Here is a 24,153-nt window from a genome sequence, read left to right as displayed (position 1 = left end):
TTTTTTCATTTTTCTATTATTTCTTGTCATTTTTCTTAGTCAGATGTTTATCTTATTTATGCCAGTGTACAAAACACTACTAGAAAACATTTGATGTGACACCATTTTGTGGCTGTCTCAAAATGCTGCCACAAAAATTAGTAATATTTGAGTTTAAAGAACTTAACTAATTTGGAAAAAATTACTGATACATAATATTTGAAAGAATTACAGTGACTAAGGAAAATAAATCTCACTCAGTCCATTTCTTTGCTGCAAAAACCATCTATCTCTATCACCAATCTCTCCCTCTCCAAAGCCTAGCTCACTCCAAATAATCTCTCAATTTCTGGCTTGATCTCCCTAATCACTGAATCTCTGGCATTGATCTCTCGTGAATCACCGACCCCTAGCATTAATCCCTTTATCTCAGGCTTAGTAAGCTAGATTTTTTAGTAAGCTATTTTTTTCTTCTCAGTCTTTCAATCTCGAGTCCTTGGCATTCTTTATAATCAAGTGGTTATTACTGGTTTGATAATATTCATGCGGAGATGCTTGATTCTATAATAGGCCTTTGTAGCATTTTACGTTCTCCTTTTGTTTGTGCACTTATGACTTGTTTTGTTTCCTGTGAAGCTTTACTTGATTATTTATCTATTGTGAAATTTGATTCTGAAATTTCACTTTCTGTTAATTCCTAGCTAGATATCTCCCAGTCGTTCATTTTGTTCATTCTATGTATTTCATTTTTGATATTAGAAATACCGAAAAATTTCAACTTAGAACCAAATTTGCGTTATTAAAAACAATCATGAAGATCTATTTGTGTTAAAATGGTGACTATTCTTTTTTAAATATATATAACATGTAATCTCTCTGAACATTGATATTTTTTTTTTTGTTGCTCTAGCAGATCAAACGGTGTGGAATAATTGTTTCGAAAAGCTGATCTCATTTTTGAGATTTGAAAGCCGATAATTTGGAGTGTGATTGTTTGTATTAGGGTGACCGGATTTAAGTACTGAAAGTTTAAGTGCTCTTGTGTGTAATTTGATTTCGTTGTATGGTTGAATACAGTAACTTAGGCATTCATCACTAGCTATACCTTGGTTCGAGAGAACTGAGGGGATTCCTCTTGCATAAGTTCAATTACTTTAGCCTTAGCCACAGCCCTCTAAATTGGAAATTCATAAAAAAATATCATGAAAATATCACTAATTAATTAACCCTTCTTATCATGAATTGGGCATTCCCTGTTCTCTTATGTATTATAGATTAGTTACGAGAATCTTCTTTCTTGCTTCTTTGTCTTCTATGGGTATTGTTATTATGGACTAGTTACGAGAACCTTTCTTTCTTGCTTCTTTGTCTTCTCTCTGTGGTACTGTTTTCCATTTTACTTGTCATTTGTTTTTGCATATAGTTGGTATATGTATGTAGACAGAGCAACAATCGCTTTCAGTTTTAATAGAGTAAGAGAATTTACTTGTTTGTGCTTTGTGAAATGAGCAGCAGCTTTGCTTAGAAGTAAAGATGGGAGCAAGCATGTCTTGAGTTTGAGAACCCACATGGATTTGACCCTCCCAACGGTGGATCAGCTTATGGAGCTCAGTTTAATGCAATTCCAAAGACCAAGGGAAAGCTCGGTTGATGACAACAAGAAATTAACTAGCTGGTACATAGCCAGTAGCTCGCCCTCACATTCTGAAGCTACCCTTTCTTTATTCTATACTCAGTGTTGATATTAATATTTGTTAATTATGATTAATTGGTTTTGGTTTTGGTGGTAGATGATGATTTATTTCACAGCTCCTTGTGTGTACCACCTTGTAAATTCTTGGAACCGTATATTAATGAAATAGCTTCCAAGTATTCAGACATTGCTGGAGGTAAATAACACTCTTAATTATCTAAATAGCTTGCTACTATTATTTAGAAGTAATATCATTATCATACGTATAATTTATATATATATTAATCATATTGCGGCCTTAAAATTAAACCAGGCTCTACATATCAAAAGTGGCTGCTACTGATCAGGGTCACCATAATCCCTCTTTTTTATTTTTTTTTTTTTTAATGACCGGGTGTCCGGACCACTTGCGTGCACCTTAACTAATCACCTCTTTTCTATTGTTAAAATAAGATCGTTATTTCTAGAATTTTCATATTATTGTAGTTTGTTGAAGCTATTGTTTGCTTTTACATATTATATATGTTCAATATCATCCCTGCTTCTTATAAAGATTTGGTCTTGATTAAGGATAATACATTGCTATTTCTTTTGCAGTTTGGTTACATTTTGTTGTTTGTTTCTAGTTAGAAACCAGAGACAAAAGAAAATCTTGAAAATTGTTCATTGGTGTCCTCACTTGTTTCTTCTTCCGGAGCAGTATCTAAAATTGTCTGAATAAAATTTAAAACTCGGAAAATGTAAGAGCATCTCCAAAGGACTCTTTATATCGCAAACTCTTTATTATAAAGAGTCTATCTATAAAATAAGAGTCTAACAGATTCTTTATCTTTAAATATAAATTAAAGATTGAGTTTGACTCTCCAGATTTGATAGTCAAATTTCATTCTCTATCATAATTTTAATTAATAACTACAAGTTTTTATGCATTTTATTTATTAATTATCTTTCTCATAAGTCTATTTCTTAAAAATAAAGAGCATCTTCATTAAATTTAAAGAGTCTATTGGATTTGAATAAAATTGTGTTCTTTATATTTAAAATAATGAAGAGCTCCTTTATTTATATGAAATATGCTCTTCAAATAAAGAGTACCATGGAGATACTCTAAGTTGACTAGAGGAATTCAAGACAGAAGCTACTCACTTGAGAATCAGCAACCAACTATAAGAATTTGAACAGCGCAATCACACAGTTAGAGCAAAGGTTTAGCAGTTTCTTTGTGAACTGTTGTCACATGATGCAATTTTGTGTGATTTTTTATTCTCATCTCTGCTATGCTGTGAATGGAATGTTGTTAGTCGCATTGTCTTTCTGAACTCAGGGGTCGGATTGGAGGTGATCTATGAAAATGATGCATCAGTGATTTCTATTGAGAACGCTTTAGAGCCTACCTCTATACCATTTATAAAATTGCACTCATGAATAGTAAGCTTTTCCATGCTCAAATATATGTAGTCTCATAGTTTAGGATTTAATCATATAATAAAGTAATTACTGTGGAATATGACTGTTTCAGTAGTGAAAAACTCTTTTATATTTTTTATATATAATTTAATATAAAGAAAACTTTTTAATTTATTTATTTTATATTTAATAATAATAAAATATAATAAATTAAAATTTTATTTAGGGGTGGGGGTGAGTTTTTTTTTTTTTTTTATAAATTATATTAAAATAATTAAATAATACAAATAAAAAAAAAACATCATTTATAATTATTTTTTATTTAAAATATTTAATAATTTTTTTTTTATTAATAATAATATAATTTATTTTTTATTTTCTATTATTTATACATAAATATTATATATTATAATAATTATAATATTTTCTTATTATTTATTACATTTTATTAAAAATTATTTTTTTTTTTTTTTTTTTTTTTTTTTTTTTTTTTTTTTTTTTTTTTTTTAAAATATAAATTATAATAATTTTTTGATTAAATTATAATAATATAATTATATTATTTAATCACAATATATAATATCATATAATAAATTTTAAATATATATTAATTTAATATTATTATATTATTATTAATATATATTTTGATATAAATATATATAAAAATATTAATTTAATTAAATTAATATATATACAAATATAAATAAATTAAATTTTTTTTTTTTTTTTTTTTTTGTTTTTTTTTTGTTTTTTTTTTTTTTTTTTTTTTTTTTTATAAAATATTTATAATAATATATAATATTAATTATTATTATATATTTCAAATTAATAAATTTTTTTTAAATTATATTAGATTATATATATTTGTAATAAAATTTATAAAAAAATAAAAATAATATTAAAAATAATAAATTATTTTTTTTTTTTTTTTTTTTTATTGTTCATATTTATATTTAAAATATAATTTATTGTAATATTATAGATAAAATAAATTAATTTTTTTTTTTACTCTTTTTTTTTTTTTTTTTTTTTTTTTTTTTTAATAATTTATATATTTTATTTATATAATAATAGTTTTTTTTTTTTTTTTGCTTTACTCTTTTTTTTTTTTTTTTTGTTTTTTTTTTTTTTTTTTTTTTATATTATAATAAATAAAAATTATAATAAATAAATAATAATATAAAATATATTTTTTTTTTTTTTTTTGTTTTTTTTCTTTTTTTTCTTTTTTTTTTTAAACTCTTTTTATTATAAATGATAAAATTAATATTTTAAATTTAATATTTAAATATAAATCATATAAAATTTTATTTTTATAATATATTTTTTAATATATTATAAATATTATATTTATTAATTAATTAATCAATAAATTAAAAATTTTGGGTGGTTTTTTGTATATAAATTAAATATTTATATTTTATATAATATTAATTATAGATATTTAAATTATAATTTTTTCTATTTCACTCTTTTTTTTTTTTTTTATTTTTTTGTTATTATTTTAAAAATATATATTATAATTATATTTATATTATAAGATATGTATATTATTTTTATTCTATATATTTTTAATAATAACTTAAATAAATTATATAGATAAATCATTAATTAATTATAAATAATATGAATTTTTTATTAATAGGGGGGGAGGATAATAAATGGGGGGGATACAGGAGATGCAATACGACCTGCCAATAAGAGGGCAATTATATTCCGCTCTTGCTGTGATGTGACATATACTCATTAGTCAATTCTATTGCAATATTTTGTAGGAAAACTTTCTCGTCGGTGTCCAGAAATAGGCGAGTTTCAAAAAAAATTTCATGGGTACGCACTGCAAAATTCATGTCATACCCAATGTTATGGGCTGCAGAAGGCATGAGCTATGAGAAGTCAGAACTTCCTTTAATGGCAGATTTTGCAATCACTGATTGGATTGCCACTCGGTCTGGTATAGGCAAGTTTTGTTTTTTCTTGTAAATTCACATACTGATATTATTCTTGTTCTGTACGAAATTAAAGTGAAAGTAAATTTCCTCTTATGAAAAATAGGGAGAATTTCTTAATATTGTAACTTGTGTTTTTGGGGAAATCCTCCTTTTGCTCATTAATGATATTATAAATACTAATGGCTCCGTTTGTTCACAATTTTGTGTTTTTGGAAAAAGTTTTTGAAAAAAGTTAAAAAAAAGTTGAATGGGCGGTATTACGATGTAGGATTTACAATTGAAAATACCCCCTATATTTGTTTTTTACAAACACCTCTTATAATAAAATATTAAAAGTTAACAAAAACACCCTCAATCCACCCTCAAATACGGACAGCCGGCCACCACCGCGGAGGGTGGCCGGAGTCGCCGTAACAAAAACATTAAAAAAATATTTAGGGGTATTTAATTGAATAACAAATTAGGGGGTTTAAAATGTGAATAAAGTTGAATAATATTGTGAGTTTTTTGGTATTTTACTGTTTAACTTTTTGGGAATACTAAAAGTAGTATTCCCAAATCCAACCAAACGAAGCCATGATTTTATTTTAAAATTTTCTGGTTCAAAGTGGAGATGAAGAGTCAGAGAAGTCATTGAATTCATGGAAGTATGAATCATATTTGAAATTGAATAAAATGTGACCATTCAACAATAATTTGTATCATATTATTAAAAGAATTTGAGGAAAACCCCTTGCCAAAAAAATCTATTTTCTTGTTGAAAGTACGTGACATACAATAATTTAACATGTACGAGATGTAGTAATAAGAGATGTGTTAGAAGGGTAAGAGTGAGAGACTATAGAACACAAGGATCAAATTAATATTGAGGTTGTAAGCTTTCATTCAAATTTCAAAGCTATTCTAATGTTTTCTTTTCTCCTTCTTGTTTATGTACAAAGTTTCAATCAAGGCTTTATAAAGGCAACCAAGATGACTTAAAGGATAAAGATCAATTATAGCTTCTATACAATTTTGCTACCGATAATACTCATTAATGGACAAGTATTTTAGGTGGAACGATATTTTTCATGTGTAAACCGGTATTTATGTTAACATATCTCTGCAATGAACCGCGAAATTAAGTTCTCATGAAGGAAGTATGACCGCTACAATGGTTGAGACCCAGTCCACGTTCAACATCAACAACTGCCAACTTTCCAATTAACAATTTTTGCTTCCAAAATTGAATTTTTTTTTTTAAATTATCTATTTCAATTATATTCTTTTTCTTTGAATAGATAGTTGGTAGTATTAAATATATCATTCTCTATCGAGTAAAATAACTTCTTTTTTTTCATTGAAATATTACAAATAATTCATGATAAAAAAAAAAAAAAAAATTTCTAGTTATTCATGAGGAGACAATATTAAAAGTTTGAGTGCATCAATAATTAAAAAAAAAAAAAAAGTAGTATCTATGCTCACAGTGTCGGAGTTTGACTCCGAGCTGATAGAAAAATAAAAGAATCATTAGATTAATCTAGATCTAGATTGGATGGATTAAGAAATCAGAACTTAAAAACCTCATCGCCATGTAGAAGGCGAGAGCTTCGAGTTCTGCAGGAATGCAGCACATCAGCTAGAGCTTTTCGCGAGCCCAAACCAGTTTGAGATGAATTAATTTTCCTTACTCCCTAATACTCTCAGGAGGATTTCATAAGATTTTATTATATCATGAGTTAATTAAAGATGTTACTCAACTCTGATAGCCGAGTTTACCGCTCTAGGCTCTAAAAGGTATCAAATTGGTTGACTTGGATAATATAATATGAAATTATATATATATAATTTTAGTTTTTTGTTTAGAGTAAACGACTTTTTCCAACTCAGATAATAGTTTAATGACACTTTTTCAATTATAGACTTTTAAAATATAATTTTATTATCTAAATTTATATTCTAGCGACGAATAGAGAGTAAACTCAATTCAGACTATTGGGCTTATGAATACGAGAAGACGGTGATTCTTTCGGTGGTGGAAAGTTGGATTTTGAATATTGAGATTTATCAAAATTTGACTTGGGAGAGACGACTATGCAAACCCTAATCGCTCGATTGTCAGTGATTAACGAAGCCAATGAGATTAGGGTTTGAGGGGTTTCGATAAATAATAATCAAGAAATAAAATAATGATAATATAAGATCACAACAATGCCAAAATAAAAAACGAAGTATAAATTTAAATAGTAAAATAGTATTTTAAAATGCTGTGAGTAAAAGTATCATTAAGCTATTATTTGGATGAGAAAAAGTCATTAACTTTTTTTTTTTTTTTTAATAACAACGCAAAATTAGTAAATAAACACTGTTTTAAAACCCGAACTATAGGGCAACCCGCTCTGCTATCCAGGTCACGGATCAACTGGTCCAATCGGTTGAATCGGTGACATCATCATGCTGACATCAATACTTAAAAAAAAAAAAAAAAAAAAACCTGTTTTTCTAAGAATTTCAGATTTCCATTTTTTAACAACCTTCAAATAACAATCTTAACATAATTTAACAACAATCCAAACATGATGTTGTGTTCATCCATTACATATTAAATGACAAAATACATAATAATTAATAACAAAATTTTTGGTACAAGTGTTTTTTCTTTGATCCATCTTCATGTTGATCGAGCTTCATACACTAGCATCAAAATTCATCATCATCACCACTGTTATCATCATTATAACCATCACTATCATCTGCAAAATGCTTATGAATATTGAATAGCTTAATACAAGTTTCACAACACACAGTTGCAAGAGCTCTTTGGTATACACGTACATTCATGTAACTCTCTTTAATATTGTAGAAAATTATTTTCCTTGGCAAAATATTCTAGTATCAATAAAAGATTAAATGAGTAAAACATAAATGAAATAATGGCTTGGTTAGATACAAGCAAATTGAATATCTTAAAATCTAGATTTCAACAATCAATTTCATAACAAATTTGTAAATTAATTTGGGTTATTCGCTACTGAGCTACTCCTTAAAGAACAACGTTACAGATGTTTCTCAACCTAGATTTTCCCCATTGACAACAGGAAAGTACCAGATTTGCAAAAATTGAAGGGATCATGACTTATAAAAAACTTACACTTTCTAAAATGGAGTTGTGCTGTTGTCGATTTCCAGCGAAGAATGTCATCGTCGTCGTCGATTTCCAACGAGGAATGGAGCTTTGCCGCAAATTAAAAAACAGCCCCAATGTCACGTTGTTTTCCTTTGATTACAAATTAAATAACAAAAAAAAAAGTCAAATAATAATTAATAACAAAATCATTTGCAATATAATCCAGAATGAACAACATTTGCAAAATAAAGTTCAACTCTTTGAATACTTTATGCCCAAAAACAACATAAGCACATACACGCAGACAATATAACAAACAATAAAAGGGCAATATTCACACAAATGAGCCACCACTCACCAAACACAACAATCTAAATTTCTAAATCGATAAAAGGGCAATATTCATGCAAACTAGCCACCACTCACCAGACCCAACAATCTAAATATCTAATTCGTATCCTCGAAATTCATTTGACCTTGTAAGTTATAACTTCAGATATTTAGATATTTGCAAAATCTCTTCAGTTGCTTCTGTAATCTGTATTCTGTAATCAAATATTTGTAAAGAACAACAAATGAAACAGCTAAAAATGCTAACTAAATGCAAAAGAAGACGAACTCCAAGATAAAGAGCAAAGTAAAAAAGCATTTTCGTTGAAGGAAAAGAGAATAAACCTGCAAAATCAGTGAAGAAGACAAAGAAGTATAGGTTTTGTCCGAGTTTCGCTTGCCATTGAAGTTGAAGAAAATGAAGAAGAATCAATTTCAATTTTCTTTAAACTTTAGAGTTTCTTCACTTTGATCTTTGTTTGAAGTTGAAGAAGATGCAATTTGGAGCGAAATCAGTGAAGGATGAAGCTCGATTGAAATGAAATAAAGAATGAAAAGAAGATACAATTTGGGAATGCGATTGTTTTAGGGTTATTGTAGGTTTCAATTAGTGGACCGATTTAAGCTCCAGTCCAGTCAGACCGACGGTTTAACACTATTCAGCCGATCTGTTACTGGTCCAAAGCAATTTTGAATATGTTACTGATTTATATAGTAAACCGGATCGGAGTCATAACTGATTCTCGGTCGAACCGGTCTGACCGACCGGTCCGGTTTTTAAAACAATGATAATAAGTGCATAAAATATTCATGATATAATTTTGATACCAACTTTAACACCCCCCTCCAACCGAATACCCCTAAAGCATTCTATTACGATGGAAACTTAGAGAATTCACGTTTGGAAGATTGTGTAATTTAAAACCTAAATCTTGTTTACAAACATGTATTATATGAAAATAAATAAATAAAAATTTCTCCTCTCATTTACATTACTATATATGATAAATATAGTTTAAAGAAAACAACTACATCAATTGTTTAACAATTGTTTAACAATAGTTTAACAACGGAAACAAATATAAAATATCTCTCATCATTTATGAGCAAAATATATTCATTATTTAATAAAAGTTAGATTGTATGCATCAAACTATACACATCAATCCAAAATAAACATCCTTTACATATTAATCATATCATAACCCATAACATAATTCATGTAATACTTTTCCTTTAATGTATCATGAACGAGGCACTTCAATGTCATGCATGTGTAAATATAATTCTCTTTAAAACTCTTTACTATCTGCCAATTGGACTAAGTTGAGGCATGGATTACAAGAACTTTGGCCAAGAGCTAACCTTAACTTATAACATAGTTCACATGGTCATGCATGCTATGGACTGTTCATTTTTTTCTTGCGTAGGTATGTGCATAAGTTAGCTCAGGTTCCCCATAACATGACTACAGCTTCCATAAAACTTAAAACAATCACTTTATTCATGAAAATGCATGTCTATGTACTTTGAAAGCATTTAGCTCAAACTTAGGATCAAGTCTCCCTTCTTTAATCATTAATATGCTTGACATGCTAGATTCTTAAAATCATACAATCTCCATACATGAACGTATCAGTACATCATGTCTATCTCATCAATGCATAACAAACTCATGGAAAACTTACCATACTTATGCTTATTTATACATAAACAAGCTCATATATATATATATATATATATATATTCTTTACATATATTTTCCATGATCATTCATTACATCAAACATACATGCTCATACAATCGTTAAAATAATCACCATAATCACTCATTCAAACATGCTTCAAAACTCTTTAAGCATCATTTTTATACTTGAAATCAATCATAGATTATTAGGCGAAAAAAATTAAATTAAGAAATAGGAAACACTTTTGAGATAGTCATGTTGCACATGTCATATTCAAGAAGGCATATCTCAAGTTATACACATTAGATTGATATGATTTTGGTCTCGTTTTAAAGCTTAAAAAAATGTCTACAACTTTCATGTTTAGGTCTCAACTCATTTCGATAGTTAAGATGTCCAAAAATCGCTTAGAAGGCCACGGATATGACAGAGGCAACTATGGTGACATGCCTTTTTTTAAGGTTTTTTCATACTTGTTTACCTCCACTTACTCTCTAACATTTCCTAACCATTCTCACTTGTAAAAATATGTCAAATGATCAATAATAACCTCCCTTGTAATATGTTAAATGCTCATAACAAAAACCATTTCCATTAATTGCCATCAAACTTCAATTTCTACAATTCACATATAAATCTATCAATTGCAAATTATAACATCAAAACAAACTCAATTTATTTTGTGTGATAAAAATTAAGGTTCCCTAACACTAAACCTAGAAACATAATTATTATTTTATATTAAAAGGAGGTTTCTCTTACCTTGTGTAAAAAAACCACTCTTTTACAAATTTCCTCCTCCTTATCTGCAATTGACTTTTTATCCTAACATAATTAATAAAAAATTTAATAACTTGAAATACATAATAGTCATATAAGATAAGAAGTTGAAATTTACCCCCAAATATTCTTAATAAGGGAATAAATACAAAACACTTAAAAGATTTCAACTAAAAAGCTTGAAGTTTCAATGAAGTAAAATCTATGGAGAATTGTTAAAGAAGATGAAATAATGGAGATGTGTTGAAGAAGATCATGGAAAGTGGTAAAAAAAAAAAATGGGTTGACCGACTTATACAAGCTAAATTCAAGATTTTTTTAACAAAAATCATTCATTTGTCTTGCATTTAATGACTTATAACATCATTTCCCTTTTTGCCCTTAATAACTTTCTTTTAATTACTCCTAAATCCTTCTTTATCCTTGTCTTGTCAAGCCAACAAAATATCATCATTATTTTACCACTTTACCCCTAAAACATGTGCATGGTAGTTAACTTAGCACATAAAAGTGATAAGAATATTTTACCCTTAGACGTATCGATGGAGTTTACATTTCTCCTCTCCTTATAGGAATTTCATCCTCGAAATTAAACAAATAACTCGGTTAGCAGTCTCTCATGTCTTGCTCCAATTCCCAAGTAGTTTCTTCGACCTTGTGATTTCTCTAAAGAACTTTGACGAGTGGAATACTTTTATTCTGTAACTATTTAATATTTCTATCCAATATTTGGACTGGACACTCCTTATAAATCAAATTCTCCTTCAGTGCCACTTCCTCTGCCTGTAATACATGAGAAGGATCATTTATGTACTTGCGTAACAAGGACATATGAAAAACATTATGCACTTGTTCCATGCTCGGTGGTAATGCAAGTCTGTAAGCTACTTTCCCAATCCTTTCTAGCACTTTAAAATGACCAATGTATCGCACAACAAACTTTACTTCTTTGCCAAATCTCCTGACATGTTTGTGTGGGGCAATTTTAACAAACACTTTGTCCCCCACTTGAAATTCCACTTCATTTCTTTTCAAGTTTGCATAATTCTTTTGGTGATCTTGGGCTTGTTTCATTCTCTCTCTAATTAACCTGATATCTTTAATTATCTTTTGAGTCATCTCTAGTCCTAAGGTTTGAACCAAAGACTTCTCTCATACTTCATCCTAATACAAAGGTGATATGCACTTTCTTCCATATAGAGCTTCATATGGTGTCATCTGGATAGTAACCTGATAACTGTTATTATAGAAAAATTCCATTAATGGAATTATATCACTCCAATTTGCTTTATAATCCATAAGTAATTAAAAGCAAAAGATAAATGAATGAATTTTGCTAAAAATTCTTGATTTAGCTTATATAAGTCAGTCAACCCATTTTTTTTACCACTCTCCATCAATTTTCTTCAACACATCTCAATTATTCTATCATCTTCTTCAACACTTCTCCATAGATTTTACTTCATTCTTTGAAACTTTAAGTTTTTTAGTTGAAATCTTTCAAGTGTTTTGTATTTTTTCCCTTATTAAAAATATTTGGAGGTAAATTTCAACTCCTTATCTTATATAATTATTATGTATTTCAAGTTATTAAGGTTGTGTTTGTTTTAATATTTCTACCATATCCTCCCCAAAATACATATTTTTTTCCCTATTTTGACTGTTTTATTCAACTATTTTTAAACCCCCTAAGTTTGTTAATTTAACTAAATACCAAAAAAAAAAGTTTAAAAATTGACAAAAACACCCCCACCCACCCACATTTGTCAGATTCTAGCCACCACTATCGGAAGGTGACCGAAATCTGGCATAATGGAGCACTACTAGTTAGATATGGTCGGTAGTGCACCGATCTAGCGTTATCCAACCAGATTCACTGTAGATCTAGCTGAAAAAGGTCCGATCTATAGCCAAAGATCTAGCTGTTGACGGCCAAGATATGGCCGTCGTTGACGACCAAACATGACCAGATCTAGCCATCAACGACCAAATCTGGGCATAGAACTAACCGTAAAAGGCCATATCTGGACACTATCAACCAAATCCAACCGGTCGTATGCCATTATGGCAACTGCCGACCACCCTCTGAGAGTGGTGGCTCGCTATCGTCATTTAATGGGTGGGTGAAGATGTTTTTGTTAATGTTCAATGTTTTATGATGGAGTATTTAGCTAAATTAACAAATCTAAGAGGTCTTTTTGTTAATTTTCAAATCCTACCTCGTAATAATCACCCAACTCAACTTTTTCAAAAATCCTACCCAAAATAATAAAATAAACACACCCTAAATTTCTTATGAATTATGTTAGGATAAAGAGTCAAATAGAGATATGGAGTAGAATATTTGCAAAAGAGTGGTTTCTTCACACAAGATAATGAAAACCTCCCTTTAATATGAAATAAGAATTGAGTTTCTAGGTTTAGTATTAGGAAACCTTAATTCTTGTCACACAAAAGAAATTGAACTTGGTTTGAAGCTATAATTTACAATTGATGGATTTATATGTGAATTATAGAAAATTGAAGTTTAATGACAATTAATGGAAATTGTTGTGTCATGAGCATTTAACATATTACAAGAGAGGTTATTATTCATCATTTGACATGTTTTCAAATGGGAGAATGGTCAGGAAAGATATGTGCATAAAAATGTGATCGGTCGGATCTATGGTCAAAAGCCTCCTCTTAAAAGGGTTACTACACATCAGAGATAGTGCTAGAAGATTATTATAGAGTTTATGCATGTGAAAAACTATGATAGTCGACCTACATGGAAGTCAATCAACACAAAGATCAGTTGAATCTATAGTCAAAGCCCTCATCTTATCCCACACATACTTACACCCACACATCTTCTAACATCATCTAAAAGAGCCAATGAAAATAAAAATACATTAAAAACATAAATGAAAATAATATAAAAGATATTTTCCCATTATCAGAATATTACACCATTGAGGTTGAAGGTTTAAAAGTATGAAGGAAATATGAAAGAGAAAAATATACAAGAGAGAAATGTATTCAAGATAGAAATGTAAAAGTTTTTCACAAGATAACAATATAAGAGATCTTAGCTTTTTCACAATACTTCCTCTTTCAACGGAAAGACGAGTCCCTCTATTTATAGAGTAATACAAGACATCTCATTTAATACATAGCCTGACATATTTGACTTTTTGGGGAAAAAAAAATTAATCTTGCCTACAATATTTGACTCTTGCATCTTACACTGAAGATAAACATCTATTTTACAGATAAACATAAAGGACATAAACATTTATTTTTAAGACATGTAAAGCTTTAATCATCTGACAAGTTTGTAATGTATCACGAGTCTTCATCTTGAAAATCTAGACAACCTATTGTTTGAATCCAATCAGTAGGAATTTGTCGAGAAGATGAATCTGGATGAGTATCTGGAAAAATGTCTAGAGAATGAGATGACTACTTTGCAGAGGTACTTGATGCATGCATGTATTGTTGTCGCTTGGATTTATGAAGATATCTGAAGCTTTTCTTCCTACACAATATCTGACTGAGAATCTGGGTACCACCATTCTAGATAGTCTGAAATGGCATTTAATTGAGCACAACACGTAAAGGGTCACACCAATACCATTACAGATTATTTATCTAGACTTAAAGCTAAACAAGTTTGTTTCATGAACCCTAGGTCAAAACCACTCCTTTGTTTCATGTATCAACCACTAACCCAATCCAATTCTTGTTCATTCTCTTCTTCACCAAATCATATGCTGGACACATCTCCCAATTTCTTGACCTTGTTCGAACTCGTATCATTGATGAAAATGTCACCACCCTCATGTTTTTTTATCAGATACAATGCATTGAAAAGTATGGACAATCCATATATGATATGTTAGGTGTCCATCAAGATTACCCATTTTCAAAAATCTTTTGTTTACCTCCTGGTTCAGATATCATATTTCTAGAAGAATTATAATGATTCTTTCAGTATATGTTACACCAGTACCACATTGCAATTCAATTCCCAGTCCATTATATGTTGAAAATGATTTTCCAGTATCAATCATCTTGAACCTCTAAGTTATACTCTTTGATGACTTTTCTCAAATGGTTCAAAACTCAGAAAAAATGGAAATCTGTGTTTGCTCATCAATTTGCTTATTACAGAGGTCCCATGTCCACCAAAATGGTATGGTCTAACATGTTTTTTCATAAACACCACTCTATCAGATCTGATAGCCTATGTTTTTCACAGCATCAAGTCACATTTCATTGGTCTTATCCATATGATCTCATCCTTAATATGTTTGACCATCCTCTTGAGATTAGGTTAATTCAAAAAATTCTTTTTAAGAAAAATCAAACAATTCCAGATGAGATATGACCATCTTTTCACGATGATGCTCCATGAGAACTCTTTCCTCTAGCCTACACTGAGAAATTACTCCAGGTCAAACAAACATGCATAAGTTATATCATTACTCAATTAAATGTCACTTTAAACTATCTAGAATGGTGATACCCAGATTCTCAGCCAGATATTGTGCAAGAAAAAGAGCTTCAGTAGTCTCGTGATTATTATCTTCATAAATCCAAGCATGCACCCAGTACTTCTGTAAGACAACTATCTCAGTCTCCAGACATTTCTCCAGATACTTATCTAGATTCATCTTCTCGACAAATTTATGTTGATTGGATTCAAGCAATGGGTTGTCTCGATTTCCAAGATGAAGACTCGTGGCATGTTACAAACTTGTCAGATGATTAAAGCTTTACATGTCTTTAAAATAAATGTTTGTCATTTATATTTATCTACAAAATAGACGTGGACTATATGACAGTTTGCCAACTCAAGTGTAATACTTCCCGTGTAAGATACAAAAGTCAAATATTGTAAGTAAGGTTAAAAAAAAAAAATTCAAATAGTAAAATATGTCAAATTATGCATTAAATATCTCTTTAATGTGTATTAAATGAGATGTCTTGTATTACTCTATAAATAAAGAGTCTTCTCTTCTCGTTGGAAGATGAGTCATTGTGAAAAAGTTAAGATCTCTTACATTGTTCTTTTGTGAAAAATCTTTACATTTCTATCCTGCATACATTTCTCTCTTGCACATTTCTTTCATGTTTCCTTCATACTTTTAAACCTTCATTCAACCTCAAGGGTGTAATATTCTGATAATGGTAAGAATAGCAAAAGATCTCATATATTATTTTCATTTGTATTCATAATGTGTTTTTATTTTCACTAGCCCTTTTAGATAATGTTAGAAGATGTGTGGGTGTAAGTGTGTGTGGGATAAGAGGAGTGCCTTAACCATAAATTTGACCAATCGTTGTGTTGATCAACATTAATAGTCATAGGAATAGCGAGATCAAGAGCACGGTCTTGGATTTGCCAAACCATCTAGTAATACAAAGTAGTTACAATACTTCCTGGATTCAAATCTGCACCGACAATCTGTAGTTTAACTTTAAGAGCTTTAGAGCAATGAACGTCAGAGAGAGATATATTGAAATTAGGAAACAATGTCATAATGATTGTTCCAACATTCAAAGTCATATGTGCCATTCCTATGCAAGCATGCTGATATTGGACAAATCAGGTGTCTAATAGAGTGAGTTTATGCATGTGGGAAACTATGATAGCCAACCTACATGGAAGCCGATCAACACAACGATCGGTTAATGCCCTCCTCTTGTTCCACACACTTACAACCACACATCTTCTAATATCATCTAAAAGGGCTAGTGAAAATAAAAACACATTAGGAACACAAATGAAAATAATATATGAGATCTTTTGCTATTCTTACCATTATCAGAATATTACTACACCCTTGAGGTCGAAGGCAAGTTTAAAAGTATGAAGGAAACATGAAAGAAATATTGTCCACTCTAGTATCCACACAAATGTCGTACTTTATCATCATCTTGTTCAAAAAGCATTACACCCCAATGAGTGTCACTAACATTCGTCTGAAGAATTTGTTTCCCAAAAGAGGGAATCTTCAATGGTTGTGTATCAAAGAATTTGCGTTTAAGACTCTTAATTGCATTTGTTTGCTTGTCAGACCACAAATGAGGTTTTATGTTCTTAATTTGTTACGGGTCTTGAGCTATTCTTGCTATTTGAGGTCATATTACACATCCAAGAGGTTGAGCTCACACTTATAGAATCTTTTTTAGCTTTATCCACGTTTACCACTCCAATAAATATTAACTTATCTAGATCTTCTTTTAAAGTAATTTAAAGTAAATAGTTTGTATAAAATATCTTATATCCTAAAAAATAAAAAAATCCAAGATATCCCTTCACTTGTAAATCCTTATATAGTCATTTCTAAGTCTTCTTTGTCTTTCTCTAAAATCTTTAAAACTCTTGTTAGACCTTCCAGAAAGCTAGTAAAAGAGTATGTCTAGACTAGTACTTTTGATAAATGTCAAATTTCAACCACAACTCAAGAACAATATGTTACTTTGGAAATCCCTCAAGAATCCATTGCCCAATAGATCCGTGAAGGATACTCTCATGTGCACTTTGATGCTATCAAGCTTGCTCTATCTTACCACGATGATATAATTTAATATTTCTATGAATCTTAGATAAATTAGATCTAAGATTAGCACATAATCATGATCATAGTGAATTAGTGAAAGGTGTGATGACCTAAAGTTACCCCACTCCATGTTGGATAACATGCAAACAGACACTAACAACACCCTCAATAATATAAATGTTAATTAAAATTAATATAAAACCAATAATTTAATACATTATATACTTACCTCTCTTGTTGCAATCCATTTAGTAGTTTCATATGATATGTGCCACGATATATAGGCGTCACACCCTTGCACTTAATCAAACCTGTTTCCCTACACTTATATTTGTATTGTATTTGCTGGTTCATCCCTTCCACGATAATTCATTTCCTTTTGACTTCCCTAAAAGATGATCGGCACTAAGCAAACTTGGATGCTTCCAATATTCAACGAGTCAATAGATATTTTTTTCTTCTATTCCTGAAAATGGTTAGAAATATTATTAAATTTCAAAGACAAAATACTATGCCTAAAGACCAAAAATGAGAGCCTGACAATTTGATACTAATGGGATACAATATATATATCTAAAATTATGTAATAAATATTAACATAATACAAAATAAATAAAAAATATATAATTAACTCAAAAAATATTTAATTAATAAAATAAGAATAATATTATGATGGAAGAGTAATGACTACATGATTTGAGAATTAATATTCCAACACATCATATAAAAGAATTTGTAAATATAATTTATACGTAAAACATTAACAATTAACCATATATGTAAAAATTTATATGCAGTACTTAACATGGTGACTCAATATAAGCATTTGAGGCACAATAAAAGTGAAACTTAACTGAATATCATGAAGCCCAATATTATGTAGTTTACATGATCACTACAACAATAAATTTACTCAAATATTGAATTAATCCCTCTGGGACAGTTAAATTGGCTCTTACAATATATCCCACTTATCTTCCAGAGCCTTACAAATTCTTACGATGCAGTGGGCAACACTCATTGGATAGCCAAAAACTGGAGAAACAAAAATAGTAATAAAGAGAACACCACATTATTAGCTCCAAATACAAAATGGTATTAAATAACACAACTAGGATAGATTTTTTTTTTTTTTTTTTCCTTCTCTTCTTTTTTAGATAATGCGGAAAATTCAAATTAAAACAGAAAGCAAAAAAGTTTGGCTATTAGTTGTTTTCAACTCAGCTTCTCTGAGATGTTAAGAGTTTCAACTGGAGGAGGTCCAAAACCCTTGACAACGAAGAAATTTTATAACAAATAAGAGGCTGAGCTCCAATTCTAAAGAGTTTCAGAAAGAGGAAAGAAGAAAATGCAGATTGAACCAGACATTATAATATGCATGGTAAGATGTATATTGACTCCAGGACTTCTGAAGAAAAACAAAAAAGAAGCATTTTTAAGCAGGGAATAAATGATACACCAGAAACTTACTAGCTATTGAGTCATCTGTGTAATCCATCTGAATCTTCCCATTGGCCATTGCGCCAACCTGAAAATGCATATGATATTATATCATAGAGAATAGAAGTTTACATCAGACAAAATAAAGACACGAAAGCAAAAGTTACAGTATAATGTGTATTAAACAAATGTTACTTCTGAGCATACCACAAAAACAAGGCCCATATCATCGCTGATAGTGGCCACATGATTCCTCATCTTAACCCATTTTTCTGAACTATATGAGAAACCTGTAATGCAAGCAAACAACCTCTAGTATTTCCAATAGCAACATATAAGATGTAATGACTAGGCACATTTAAGCTTACCTATCTTTTGAGAGTTTACAGGCAAATACTGAGTAACAGGATTCTTGATCACATGCAATAGTTTCTCACGCTTACCAGCAGCAGTTATACTTAGCTTTAGTAGCAGCTGCACTTCATTAATTTTAAAAGTAAAAATTGACAAAATAGAAATCCTCCTCAAATGTAAAAAAGAGAGCATAATCACATGAGAAGCAAGACAATGCTTAAAGAGAGATCAGCCGAACTTACACATGATACCAGAAAAACGCTTATATGTCCTCGGTAGACGGACATGTGGTTTAACTTAAAAAAGAAGACCTTTCTCCGTCTTAACATACACAGCTCGCAACCTCCCAGCCTTGATAAGTGGGCTGTCTAAAATTGATAAGAGAGCCTAAAACCAACATTAATTAGGATTATTACAGTTTACAGAAATAAAACTAGATACTGTATATTATTAAAAACAAGGTTAAGATAACATAACTATACATATTGATATTACAGCATTTCAATTTAGCATAACAAGTTAGTCTACACTCCGAGGGATTAAAAAACCCTTTGATTAAGATTCTAATCAGCACCTAAGATATGTCAATATCAGTTCAGCCATCAATTAGTTGCAGCATACTCTTCAATTCAAAATTTAATAAACTTTTAAGCTCACAAAAAAAGCTTCTAATTTTCAACTCACTAACCTGATGAACAGTGTCAGGCCTGTAATCACCCGGATTTTTTTTATTCCTCTTCAAGAAATTAGCATGACCATCCAAATTTAATATCTGGTAACTCTGCACAAACAAAACCCACAAAAAAATAAAATAACACTATATATAAACTTTCACGCTACAAGCCTTAAAAATCTATACAATTAGAGAAGAATTCAAGGTACCAACCTTTCCAACTTTTGCAACCTCAAGAGAAGCTTTCTCTAGAACAAATATAACTCCCGGTTTCTTTGCATTTCGGTTGGACGGGCCAATAGGGATGCCCTCCATCTCATATACCGCTTCTTCTTCTTGTCCTTGATCGTCCTTCTCATCAAATCCGTCAGGCTGCTCTTCCGCGACTTCTTCCTCTTCTTCTCCCTCCCCATCATATTTATCCTCCTCACTCTTCTTCTTCCTCTTATGCCCTTTCATCGTATATCCTCTTATGCCCTTTCATCGTATAAGGCCTCACCATCTTTTCTCACAATAAATCAAATAAACCTTACAACAAAAACAAATACGATAGTGAACAGAAATGCATAAAAATAATAACTTTAGGATGAAAATATCAACAATGAATCAAACCCCAGTAACGGAAAAAAACAAAAAAAACCAGTAGTAAGGATTTTCGTGACTCACCGGTGAAAGAAAGGAACCTCGAAATTGAATCGAAGTGTGCAAAACCCCAATTGATATTTTTAGGGTTTAGGGTTACAGACTTATCTAAAACAACAAAACCGACCCGGCTCAATGATATCACCCGAAGCCGGGCAGACTTCGATTTTAAATTTAAAGAGTAATACTCCGTTTACATCATTCTTTTACACCATATTTATTATATCGTGTGATATGGTGTAGTCACAATTATATAAATTTTTAATTATTTTTAATTTTTAATATTATAATAAAAAGTAATGCTATATTTACACCATTTTTTTACACTATTTTCATTATATCATGATGTGTCATATGTGACAATCATACAAATTCTATTATAATATTAAAATTTTAAAATAATTAAAAATTTGTGTGGTTGTGGCATATCCCACATCATGATGTAATGAATATGGTGTAAACGTAGTATTACTCATAAATAAATTGACCTTCGGTAACACATTTTCTTAGTTTTGTTTTTTTTAATAAATAAAATAAAATAAATTTGTGAAACATTTTGTGTTAATTTTGTACATATTGAACTTACGGTGAATTATTATACACTTTATTTAATCTAAACTTTTGTTTCTATTTGATAAGCTATATAGTGCAAAAATATAAAGGGGAAAAAAATCATGAACGAATATAATTATTGACATGGCTTAGTAAAACGACATTATTAAAAAAAAAAATTAAGTTTTATTGTAAATGCAACACTTATTTTTACGTAGTCACAAACACAAAATAATTTATCCAAAAGTAACAAAATAATTGAATTAAAAAATATAATTGTTAGCTTGACACAAAAAAACAATTATACGTGAAAGATAATTGAAACGGGTAACGTGTTGAGAATATATAGAAAAACAATTCCACGAAAATATGAATATATTAAAAATAAATTTCTTAATAGTTTAGTCAAATAATATTTACTAAGAAAAAAAACTCCACCCCTAAAATAGCATTATTTAATATAATTTCTTTTTTTTTCAAGAGTTAGACTAATTCTTGCCCCCATTAAAGAATTCGAAAACTAAAGTTATAAATAGATGCTTAATTCGATTTTGTGTGCAAAAAACAGTTAATTATGGTTTTTTTTTTTTAATAGATGGGTAGTTAATATTGGTTGTTTTGGTTAATTTTTAACGCGTTATTTGTACTTTCATCCTTAAGGTTTTGAATATATTATACTAATCTCCACTATAATGTGATATGAATAGTTTAGTTCAAAACTTAACCAAAAAAAAAAAAAAAAATACAGTTTAGTTCAATCAGGTGAAACTTTTCAATAAAAAGTTTATAATACCCTTATTGTCTTATACACATGTTATTATAAATGAAAAAAATATAATTAAAAACAAGTAATATATATACATCTAAAAGAAAAAAAAATTAATTTTTCATAAGAGTATTAATTATATATATAATAGGAACCATTTTTAGCACATTTACTTTTATATATATATGTTTTCTTCACTTTCTGATAACATGTAAATAAGACAAGAAGGCTAATCTAGACTTTTTATTACAAAGTCTCATATGACTAGATTAAACTATTCATATCCCATACTATTGGAAGTAAATGCAATATACTTCAAACCTTAAGGATGAAAGGGTAAATAACCCACTTTTAAATAAAGATGTTGCAACTTGAAGAATTTTGATGTTTTTTATGAAACAAGGGACTACTATTAGAGGCTCTGTATTAAAACCCGGACCGGACCGGTAGGTCGGACCGGTTCAATCGGGACCCGGCAGCTTCTCCAGTCTAGTTCAGGGTTTAGGGGGTATTTATAATATTTCAAATTTATAGGAACAAATTTGTTATTTTAGGGGTGTTTTGGAGATATATCAAAAGTTTAGGGATCAATTGGTAATTTTTTAGGGCATTTTGAAATAAATAAAAATTTTAGGGACTAATTTAAAATTTTTTAGGGATATTTTTGTAAATATTGAAATTTAAGGGATTAATATGTAATTTAAAAAAAATTAAATTATTACTAACGTCACCGATCCAACCAACCGGTTGACCCGTGACCCGGGCAGCAAAACGGATTGCCCTCCGGTCCGGGTTTTAAAATAATGATTAGAGGGTATCGATAACTTTTTGCAACCCAAGGTTGAAGAAGATGAGAAGTGTCTGATATTGTCTGATTGTGGGGTATTGAACATCCAATAGAATTATAGAGGGTATATGTAATTTTCACATAAGTATTTTGATATTGTTCGATAGGGGATATCAGACGTCCAATACACTCTTATTAGACAATCAGGGGCGGATTTAATGANTTTCATAAGAGTATTAATTATATATATAATAGGAACCATTTTTAGCACATTTACTTTTATATATACGTTTTCTTCACTTTCTAATAACATGTAAATAAGACAACAAGGCTAATCCAGACTTTTTATTAAAAAGTCTCATATGACTAGATTAAACTGTTCATATCCCATAATATTGGAGGTAAATGCAATATACTTCAAACCTTAAGGATGAAAGGGTAAGTTACCCATTTTTAAATAAAGATGTTGCAACTTGAAGAATTTTGATGTTTTTTATGAAACATGGGACTACTATTAGAGGCTCTGTATTAAAACCCGGACCGGTTTGATTGGGACCAAGCAGCTTTTTCGGTCTAGTTCAGGGTTTAGGGGGTATTTGTAATATTTCAAATTTATAGGGACAAATTTGTTATTTTAGGGGTGTTTTGGAGATAAATCAAAAGTTTAGGGATAAATTGGTAAATTTTTTGGGGTATTTTAAAATAAATAAAAATTTTAGGGACTAACTTGAAATTTTTGAGGGATATTTTTGTAAATATTAAAATATAAGGGATTAATATGTAATTTTTAAAAAATTAAATTATTGCTGACGTCACCGATCCAACCAACTGGTTGACCCGTGACCCAAACAGCAAAACAGATTATCCTCTGATCCGGGTTTTAAAACAATGATTAGAGGTTATTGATACCTTTTTGCAACCCAAGGTTGAAGTAGATGAAAAGTGTCTGATATTGTCTGATTGTGGGGTATTGAACATCCAATAGAATTATAGAGGGTATATCTAATTTTCACATAAGTATTTTGATATTGTTCGATAGGGGGTATCAGACGTCCAGTACCCTCTTATTAGACAATACTGAAAACTTTTCATCTTCTTCAACCTTGTGCTAACGTTTATGTTTCTGTTTCTGTAGTATGTCATCTTATATTATATATTTTGCATTAGTTATAATTGATTTAGATAATAGATGGTAGGATTTATTGATTTACTAGGCCTTCTAATGAGCTTTTTCCTTGATGTGCTAACGTTTCATGTTACAGTCACCCTGCTATTTTATTTCATAATTTCAGGTTTTCATTTGGTTTTAGAAGTGGGTGCCAAAATATTCTGAAATATGATTAATTATGGAAGAAGAAACTTCAATCGGACTTCCTTTATGCATTATTGTGCCAAAAAAAAAAAAGAAAAAAAAAAAAGAAAAGTGTTTTTAGGAATTTTAGGCCATGATA

At 29.7% G+C, this 24,153-nt stretch overlaps 1 pseudogene; it reads right to left on the bottom strand.

Moving 5' to 3' along the window:
- Positions 1-18,443: 18,443 nt before the first annotated feature.
- LOC116139488 lies at positions 18,444-23,680 on the bottom strand (annotated as a pseudogene).
- Positions 23,681-24,153: the final 473 nt, after the last annotated feature.

The sequence above is a fragment of the Pistacia vera genome, unplaced genomic scaffold, assembly GCF_008641045.1.
Source record: "Pistacia vera cultivar Batoury unplaced genomic scaffold, PisVer_v2 Contig351, whole genome shotgun sequence".
NCBI lineage: Eukaryota > Viridiplantae > Streptophyta > Magnoliopsida > Sapindales > Anacardiaceae > Pistacia > Pistacia vera.
Note: the sequence above shows the minus strand (reverse complement) of the source record. Positions and strands in the feature narration are given on the sequence as shown.